At 42.0% G+C, this 9,892-nt stretch overlaps 1 long non-coding RNA gene across 1 annotated transcript; it reads right to left on the bottom strand.

The window, feature by feature from the left end:
* Window positions 1-279: 279 nt before the first annotated feature.
* Window positions 280-5,932, bottom strand: LOC139174235 (uncharacterized). Its single transcript, XR_011560327.1, has 2 exons — window positions 5,216-5,932; window positions 280-1,693 (listed from the first exon to the last, which is right to left on the bottom strand). It is a non-coding gene; the product is annotated as an uncharacterized lncRNA (long non-coding RNA).
* Window positions 5,933-9,892: the final 3,960 nt, after the last annotated feature.

Raw genomic sequence — 9,892 nt, 5'->3', positions numbered from 1 at the left:
GTTCATGAAGTCTTTCCTGATACCTTTTATGCTTAAGACCTTCCACCATTCTTGTAGCCCGTCTTTGGACCCGTTCAATTTTGTCAATATCTTTTTGTAGGTGAGGTCTCCAGAACTGAACACAGTATTCCAAGTGTGGTCTCACCAGCGCTCTATATAAGGGGATCACAATCTCCCTCTTCCTGCTTGTTATACCTCTAGCTATGCAGCCAAGCATCCTACTTGCTTTCCCTACCGCCCGGCCACACAAAAGTTCACACAAAAGGGCCAGAACACAAATTAGCATTTATTCCACATCAGTTTATATTTTAAATTTAGAGAAGCTTAAACAGGAAAAAAAGAGATCTTCACAGCATTACACTTCATACATTTAATAAAGTCCTACTTTGTATTAAATCGGCGCAGTACACACAGAATAATAATATCAAATTACAGAAGGGAAAATGCTAGTTTGGATAATATATAATAATTTCCAACAATTAGAACAATGTGACAGTAAAATCAATGATACAGGAAGGTAAGATAGAGATATTCCTATGATCACATTAAATTTTACAACTTGGAGTTAAATGTTGTCAGGATATGGAAGGCTACATGAAGCCCAAAGATACCAGATTGCTCAGTTTTGATTTATGGCAACACGGGTTTATTTGGAAATATAATGTCTTCTGTAAAATTGTCCCGGAGAAAATATGAAGAATATCCTTATGGTAGGTTTCCAACAAATCGGGATTTCAGTTCTCACGTCTCATGTATTGTATCCATTACATATGAATGAGATTTAGAACTGATGAAGTGTCTTTCAATATAAACAGCGTTCACCCCCAAATGAGCGAATATTTCACATGTGGTCCTAAAGTGGATAAATTTACCCTTTTCTAGGCTATTGTTTCAAACTGGGGTTCGATAAAAAATCAAGGTCGTATTGTCTATGCCATTGCACAGTTTTGTACGTTGCATGTTGTTTCATTTAGAACATATTCAATAAAAATTATTTTTTTAAACAAAGGAGTCGGAATTCTCAATTAATTGGTTTTCAGACTGCCCAATAGTGATAGCAATAGCATTTAGGTTTATGTACCACTTCACAGCGTTTTGCAGCCTTCTCTAAGCGGTTTACAGAGTCACCATATTGTCCCCAACAATCTGGGTCCTCATTTTACCCATCTTGCAAGGATGGAAAGCTGAGTCTACCTTGAGCCTGGTGAGATTTGAACTGCCAAATTGCAGGTAGCCAACAGTCCACGGAAGTAGCTTTTAGTACTGCACTGTGCCACAATGGCTCCTGCCATCTTCAGTGTAGTTCTTAGGTGTTGTTGCAGGTCAACAAAACATTGTGTACTAGTGGGAAGTCTGAAAGACCAGCCTATGGTTAAATTCTGCCCGAAGAGTTTTATATGATTTGCATTAAGTCAAAGATTATGGTTTTATTTGAGATTTCTGACTTCTCTTCTGTGTATTAGGAACAGAAATCATTGAAGCTAACATCGTGTCTTCGGGGATTTTAATCTCCAAAGTTCTGAGGAAATGTTGTTACTTGACGCACCACTATGGTGGTGAAAACAATGGCCAAAATAATAGCCAGAACAATCCATGTAATCCCCAATCCAAGGGCCGTGTGATCCAAGATGAGTGCCAGTCTGGAATATTTCTTAGCAGACACGATGTCTCCCTGTTGATTGGCCCCTTGAGTCTGAGGGTGGGAAGAAGAAAGAGATAAAAAAAGATTATTGATACTGTTGTGGTTGGCTCTGGGCCAGCCCCTGCCCCAAGGAATGTGGAGGTGGATGCAGGGGAAACATCAACATGTCATAGGCCTGTTTTATTGGCGACAGAGTCAGGGAGTGAAGTTTCCTTGGAAGAAGAAGAAGGTGGGGGTGACTTGGAAGAGGGGAGTTTGGCAGACAGCCCAGGAGGAGATGTGGAGGTGGGGGAGACATCCACATGCCGCAGTCCTGTTTTGCTCCCGATGGAATATGCCGACAAAGTCTCCTCTGACCAAGGAAGTGTGAGTGACAGGGAAGAGGGGAGTTTGGCAGACAGCCCAGGAGGAGATCAGTCATTTGTATCATCCCTGGATTCTGAACAAGAATTAATGACACATCCACACATGCGTAGAGTGATGTATAGGAGACAACAACTGAAGGATTATTACAAGAGAAAATGAGGCCACCTGTGGTTGGGTGGGGCTGCTGCAATTAGTGCTACAGATAAAAGAGCAGCCTGCTGTTTTAGCCTCATGGCAGTTTACCTGATTCATAGTTTTGTCAAGATTGTGGTTTTTGCTGTTCAAGATTGTGTGTGGACTTTCTGGACTTTAGAATTGGACTCAATTTCCCAGTTACTGGGTGAGAAATTGGATTGCATTTAATCTATGCCTTGTGTGTACCAGAAAATCCCTTGGACATTTAAAAAGGGAGCTGTTTCTGTTTTTCTGTTGATAAAGACTTTTGGGTTTTCCTTCTATCGTGTGGTGTGTGTCTTTCTGGACTAATTACCCTGTAATTACGGGCGGTTGAGACACGCTGGCAGAACAGATACCCACATAATTAGTTGACTCTGGGCAGGTGGGAGAGGAGGAGGAGACAAATGTCAAAACATGAATGAGAAGATGAATTTTTTAAATAAAGGTGGCAGGCATGAAGGCAGAAGGAGAGAGGAAAAGAAGAGCAAGAAGAGAAGAAAATAAGTAAGGAAGAAGCAAAACAAGAAAAGAGTAAAGACAAATTCATTCTGTGCAGAGTGAGACAACAAAATAAGTCAAACATAGTATTTATTCTGTGTGCAGGCACTGATATAATTGCAGAAGGACAAGATAATCCTGGATCTCAAATTAATTCAATGGAATCCCTTTTTATCTATTTGCTGCACCTGTAACCACACACCCTTCTCCAGGTCCCATTGACGAAACAATGTCGTCTGGCGGGACCCAGGGGAAGAGCCTTCTCTGTGGCGGCCCCGACCCTCTGGAATCAACTCCCCCCAGAGATTAGGACTGCCCCCACCCTCCTTGCATTTTGCAAACTTCTCAAAGCCCACCTCTGTCGCCAGGCATGGGGAAATTGATTCCCCTGGGCCGGATCCGCTTTGTGTATAGTTTGTATGAAATGCATGAGTGTTTTTTTATATTAGGGGTTTTAAGTATTGGATTTGTACTGTTCTTGTGAGCTGCTCCGAGTCTGCGGAGAGGGGCGGCATTCAAATCAAATCAAATCAAATCAAATCAAATCAAATCAAATCAAATCAAATCAAATCAAATCAAATCCTATTTTAAAAATCATTAAAAGTGTTTGATAAGGATTCCAATTAATATAGCTCATCAGCCTGAATGAAAATTTGCATAGGGCTTTGAGTGATGTGATACTTTTCCGGGTAAGTAGAGCTGGAAACAGATCAACATCAGCGAAAGATAAATAGATTTAGTGCAGAAAAATAAACCTCCTTTACAAAAGGAAACTGCAGCTGATGGGGACCTGTTTATGTTGTAATCAAGTTCTTGCACAATCAAGTTTCAACCACATGTCCAAGGCAACAGGTTAGAAAACATTACCAATCTCAACCCGTTGCCTTGGACATGTGGTTAAAATTCATGTAAGAATTCTTGTAATTATTCTATTAATTTTTTTTATAGATGCAAAGGTTGGAATGTCACAATTATCACATTAAAAAGGTTTTTATATAGAGCTTGTACTGCAGGAAGAGGGACAATAATATATTACCAGACTTAACTACATCAATATTATTAATTGTGTATAACTATGGTCTAAGGATTTTATATATTGGATTATAATGATATTGCAAAAAGTAAAAATTAAATTTTGATGATGAACTTAGAAAGGAGGATGGGAACCAATGTATATTCTAGTAAATGAAATTATTGGAAGGTTATTGGAACATGTATAATTATTATTTTAAAAAGTTTTATATAAGATCTGTAAAAAAATTATAAATTGGATTTAATTTTGATAATTGGTGGGGTTTTGTATATTGGAAAGTTGGTAATGTTATCAGCCAATGGATGGATGTATAGTAGTAAAATTAGAAAAAAGAGAATGATCTGTGGAGAGAAGAATTTGAAAAGGTAAAAGAAATTGAAAATTCAGGACATTCAAAGAAAAATTAAGGAAAAAGAGAATATGGCGTAAGATTAAAAGTGCAAGAAGGATGGAGTGGAAGTATGGTGATAAAAATACAAAAGGTGCAAAATTAGAATGCTTGTTTATAGTTTATTGGTAAGAAGGTTAGAAATGAGGCAGGGAAAAAAGGATTTTAAACGTTTTTTAAAAAACCAGGAAGCTATGATGTCGAGACTAGTAGGTGGACCCTTGAGCTGCCATCACTACCAGTTATTCGAACCAGCCACCGCGACCACTATCTACTCGCCCGAACTGGGCCGAATTGAGAGAATTTCCCCCCTGCTGTAAATTCATATCACCCATCCAAAATAAATATCAGGCTGGATTTGGGCTGTAGTTTACAGCACCTTTTCTGAAGGGGAAAAATAAACATTAAAATATCTGTACGACATTTACCCTAGGAGCCGAGTCCCAGGTTCTAAGAAGTTTACAAAAGGCAAGGAGGGTGGGGGCAATCCTAATATCTGGGGGTAGTTGGTTCCAGAGGGCCGGGGCCACCACAGAGAAGGCTCTTCCCCTGGGCCCCGCCAAACGACATTGCTTTGTTGACGGGACCCGGAGAAGGCCCACTCTGTGGGACCTAACCGGTCGCTGGGATTCGTGCGGCAGAAGGTGGTGTCGTAGATACCCTGGTCCGGTGCCATGAAGGGCTTTATAGGTAATAACCAACACTTTGAATTGTGACCAGAAACTGATCGGCAACCAATGCATGGGCATTTTTGGGAAAGCCCATGATTGCTCTCGCAGCTGCATTCTGCACGATCTGAAGTTTGCGAACATTTTTCAAAGGTAGCCCCATGTAGAGAGCATTACAGTACTCGAGCCTCGAGGTGATGAGGGCATGAGTGACTGTGAGCAGTGACTCCCGGTCCAAATAGGGCCGCAACTGGTGCACCAGGCGAACCTGGGCAAACGCCCACCTCGCCACAGCTGAAAGATGTTTCTCTAATGTGAGCTGTGGATCAAGGAGGACGCCCAAGTTGCGGACCCTCTCTGCGGGGGTCTCTCTCTCTCCCTTTCTCTCCTTCTCTCCCATTCCTTTCTCCCCCCCCTCTCCCCCCACTTTCATTGAAACTCACCATTATAGAGAAAACCAAAGCAGGAATGCCCAAGGGGAAGAAACAGCAAAGGAGAGTGAAGATGGAGTAGCCCAAATAATCTGGTACACTGACAGTCTGGACATTTGTGATGAAGATGGTTTGTTGAGGCTGCGTAGGTATGGCTCCGGGAGGTCCAACATAAGGTTGAGACTGGTAGGTCACAGAGGTAGATGTGCCATAGATTGGAGGTGGTGGATAAATAGCTGATTTCATCGGATCAGGCTGTTGTTCAGGACGAAAGGATTCATTCATTGGAGATGTTTGCTGGTTCTCTGGAGTGCTCATCTTGCAGTTGCGTCTCCTCTCCTCTCCTTCCTTGAAGTTCTGCAATGTCTCTGCTCACTACTTCTTCTTCTTCTTCTTCTTCTTCTTCTTCTTCTTCTTCTTCTTCTTCTTCTTCTTCTTCTTCTTCTCCTTCTCCTTCTCCTTCTCCTTCTCCTTCTCCTCCTTCTCCTCCTTCTTCTTTTCAGATGCTCCCCCAAGTCCCGCTGATCTTTTTCCTTTGCAATGTCAATCCACACTTGCTTCACTAGCGTCCTCCACCCATGGACATAAACTTTGTTCCTCTGGAGATTTGCTTCAAACAGGTGGTTCCTATATGCTAGAATTGCCCTGCCCTCAGAAATAACAGTTCCTTTTTGTTGTAGGATAAGCTTTGTGTGGTGTGAATAAAGAGGGATGGATGTGGATTGGGAGGGGCAGCCTTGGCAAAGAATGGCTATTTCTCTAATTGCATATGTAAATTCAGTTGCTCAGTTTTATTTTTCCCTCAGTAAGGGAAGCTCCTCCTCCAAAATTGGCTTACCATTTTACAACTGAAATCATGGACAGGGTCTGGAGACCCCCTACATTTATTTCTGGCTTCAGTGTTCCCTTCCACTATCTTACTGACTAGTGATGGGCGAACCGAACTCACACAATTCGGGTCCATACCGAATTTTGCGGTGTTCGGTATGCTGAACACGAACACGAAATTTTTTGAAACTTCAGGCAAAGTTCGAGGTCATGTTCAGCGTTCGGAGCTTTGACGTCACCGGCAGGTTGCAGGTGACGTCAAAGCTCCGCCCCCGGAATCTCTTCATGGGAGGGATTCCCCGTTCGGGTTCGAGTTCAGGTTCAGCCGAATTTTGCCTAAAGTTCGTCCGAACTTGCCGAACCCGAACACCGTTGGGTTCGCCCATCACTATTACTGACTGATAAATCTTTTCCACATTGGCTGGTTTTAATGCCTCCCATTTAATGGGAGAAATAAAAACTCAACCTTGTCATCAAACATATAAGGATGTCATTCCTTATATTTTGATAATTAATGTTTTTTGCATATTGGAAAGTTGGTAATGTTATCAGCCAATACGTAGCGTTAAAGTTAAAAAGAGAGAATGATCGGTGAGAGAAGGATTTGGAGTCCACTTATATTAAAATTGCCAGAGCAGGGAAACACTGCTTTAGATAAGGGAGAGGATTCGGGAAGATGTTGACAGTCTCAAGCAGTGGGCCAGAAAGAATAGGATGGCCCCCAGAGCAGCAAACATAGAAACATAGAAGACTGACGGCAGAAAAAGACCTCATGGTCCATCTAGTCTGCCCTTATACTATTTCCTATATTTTATCTTAGGATGGATATACAGTATTAATTGGTTTGATATTATTGTTCTATTTTTGTATATGCTGTGAGCCGCATACAAATCCAATTGGCATACAAATCCAATTAAATCCAATTAAATAAATAAAAATAAATTAATAAAAGCCTCCGCTATCCTATCCCCTTATTTCCCTCAGCTTGGCTTACAAACCCCTCTTCTTTTCTCCTATTTTTTCCTCCTTTCCTTCCCTAGCCAAGCCCTTCCTTCCTTCCCTTACACCCTCTCTATCTCCACCCCTTCCTCCCAAACCTTTTATTCCATCTTCCCCTCTGATACACCTGTTACAACATTTCCTGTGCGCAAGGACCATTCAATACAACGCAGAGTGGGAAAGTTGCCTTCTGAGTGTGCAAAACCCACAAGCAATAAACTAGTTGACAAATTAATTAAGTTATCTAACTACTGGTATGTTTTGCTGTGCAAAAATATTTGCTTCATTTTAAACACTTAATATTGTATAGTTCATAGTTTGTTTTGGCTCGTGACTGTAAATAAACGTTCACTAGTTTAGACCTGTTTAGCTTAGGCTGTTGAAACAAGACATAAAATTCTATAAAATGGGAGAAAGGGACCTTTTAGAGCAGTGATTTTTTAAAAACACTTGACAACTTTAAGATGTTTGGATTTTGACTCCCAGAATTCCCCAGCCAGCATGCTCCCAAAATAACCTGCTAATTCCACAGTTAGTTCCATATCTCTCTTGAGACTGTGGAGGTAAGACTCAGAGCCTATTTTGTTAGCTCCTTTTACCATAAGAGTAGATGGAGCTAACAAAATACACACACGTGTAAGTTGTTGAGATTAATATTAATTCCATCCAAAAATGCTGGCTGGAGTAAAAAGGGGTTTTCCTTCTGCCCTGGATCAAAATCCATTATAATTTCCTGTTTTGCGTCACTTAACATATTCATCATTCTGTCCCACCATTCATTTTCAGGACTGCCTGGAGAATTTGGGCACTTGAAGTTCACACATAAGGGCCAGTACCCAAATTAACATTTATTTCACATCAGTTCATATAAATTTACCATATTTTTCGGAATATAAGACACATCTTTTCCCCCCTAAAAGAGGATGGAAATGTTGGTATGTCTTATATATCGAATACAGTGATCCCTCGATTTTCGCGGGTTCAAACTTCGTGAAACGGCTATACCACGGTTTTTCAAAAAATATTAATTAAAAAATACTCTGCGGTTTTTTTTCTATACCACGGTTTTTCCCACCCGATGACGTCATATGTCATCACCAAGAGTCACTTCTCTCTCTCTTTCTCTCTCTTTCCTGTCATTCTCAGCTTCAATCATTTTCTCATTTCTCTTTTTTCCTCCCCTTTTTTCTATCATATATCTCTCTCTCTCTCTTTCTCCCTCTCTCTCTCCCTCTCTCCTTTCTATCTCGCTCTGTCTGTTGCTCTCTCTCTGTGAGAACACCTGCCCCGCCTCTCCTGCAGCCCCCTCGTTGACAGCTGGGACGAAAGCGCTCTCAGCTAAGGGACTGAAAGAGGGGTGGGGCGGGCATTCTCAAAGCGCTCAGAGCAGCTAGCGGCTGAATGAGGAGGACGAGAAGCCGTAGCCGCCAGCGCTGCTGCAAGAAAGCCGGTGAGAGGGGCGGATCGGGCGGGCGGGGGGTTGCGGCGAGGGGGCCGGAGGTGCTGGGGGTCGGCCGACATTCAAAACAATCTTTGCCGGTCTCCACACATTTGTCGCTCCCCGCCCCCAACTTCAAGCCCGGCTCCTTGCGCGGCCTTGGAAAAGGGTGCACAGGTGTGTTGTGGTTAGCTCTGGCCCAGCTCCTGCCCCAAGAACTGTGGATGTGGGGGAGACATCCACATGCTGCAGGCCTGTTTTGCCCCCGGTGGAATCTGTGGGTTTGGTCATTGTGGAGGATTATCTGATCGTTGTGTTTCGTGCCTGCTTTACTGACTTTGACTTTTTGTGTGCTGATTTTTCCCTGCTTTGAAATTAAACCAGAGCAAAGTGTGTTTCACTTTGTGAAAGAAGGACTGTGAATTGCCTCACAGCTGCAAGCTAAGTATCACAGGACTGATAAGGGACTTGTATAAATTACCAGTTTGTTTGGAGACGAGTGCTCTTTGCTATACCAAAAGAGGGCTTGGTTTAAGTGAATTTTCATTATAAAGAACATTGTTTTGAATTTTCAAACGTGTGTGTCTGAAATTTGTACCTGTGAATTTTTGGGAGGATTCTACCAGAGAGCCCGACAGAACAGGGTGTCGTTTTTGGCTGTCCATAGCCAAAAATGGTGTTTTTACTTCCGCATCTCTACTTCGTGGAAATTCGACTTTCGCGGGCAGTCTGGGAATGCAACCCCCACGAAAATCAAGGGATCACTGTACAGCCATTTTTGTCCTCCCAAAGCCCTGCCCCATGTCCCATTTTTGCAAAAAATGGACCTAATTTTTCACAAAAATGTAATGGGGAAAGGCAAAAATGCCCCAATTTTTCTGAAAAAAAGGGGTGAATAATTGCCCCCTGCACCCAGGAGCTCTCTGCAGGCTTTCCAGATTCTTTACCCACCCCATTTTTGTGAAAATATAGGCAAAACCTGGTCTGGTTTCTTTTGCAAAAACATTTACCTATTTAGCATAACAAGAGAAGGAATTCTGGAAATTGAAGTCCAATAGTCTTAAAACTGTCAGGTTTGAAGACCCCTGGGGTAGGGATTAAGGGGTGCAAGGGTGGTAATTTTAAAACTTGTGGACTTCAACTCCCCTTCCTGAGCAAGTATGACTGGAGGAGGAATTCTGGAAGCTGTAGTGCACAAGTCTTAAAGTTGTCAAGTTTGAAGTTTGTAAAAAGTGTACATGATTGTAAAAAGTACAGATGGTTGTAAAAAGTATTCTGCTGCACTGGTATTTAATTAAATAATATATTACTAGACCATTTGGCTCAGAATACTTTTTTCCTTGTTTTCCTCCTCTAAAATCTAGGTGCGTCTTATACTCTGGGGCGTCTTATACTCTGAAAGGTATGGTACATGTTGTGGTTAG

This window comes from Erythrolamprus reginae, chromosome 11 (genome assembly GCF_031021105.1).
Source record: "Erythrolamprus reginae isolate rEryReg1 chromosome 11, rEryReg1.hap1, whole genome shotgun sequence".
In the NCBI taxonomy this organism is placed as follows: domain Eukaryota; kingdom Metazoa; phylum Chordata; class Lepidosauria; order Squamata; family Dipsadidae; genus Erythrolamprus; species Erythrolamprus reginae.
The sequence above is the reverse complement of the archived record's forward strand: the minus strand, read 5'-3'. Positions and strand labels throughout refer to the sequence as shown.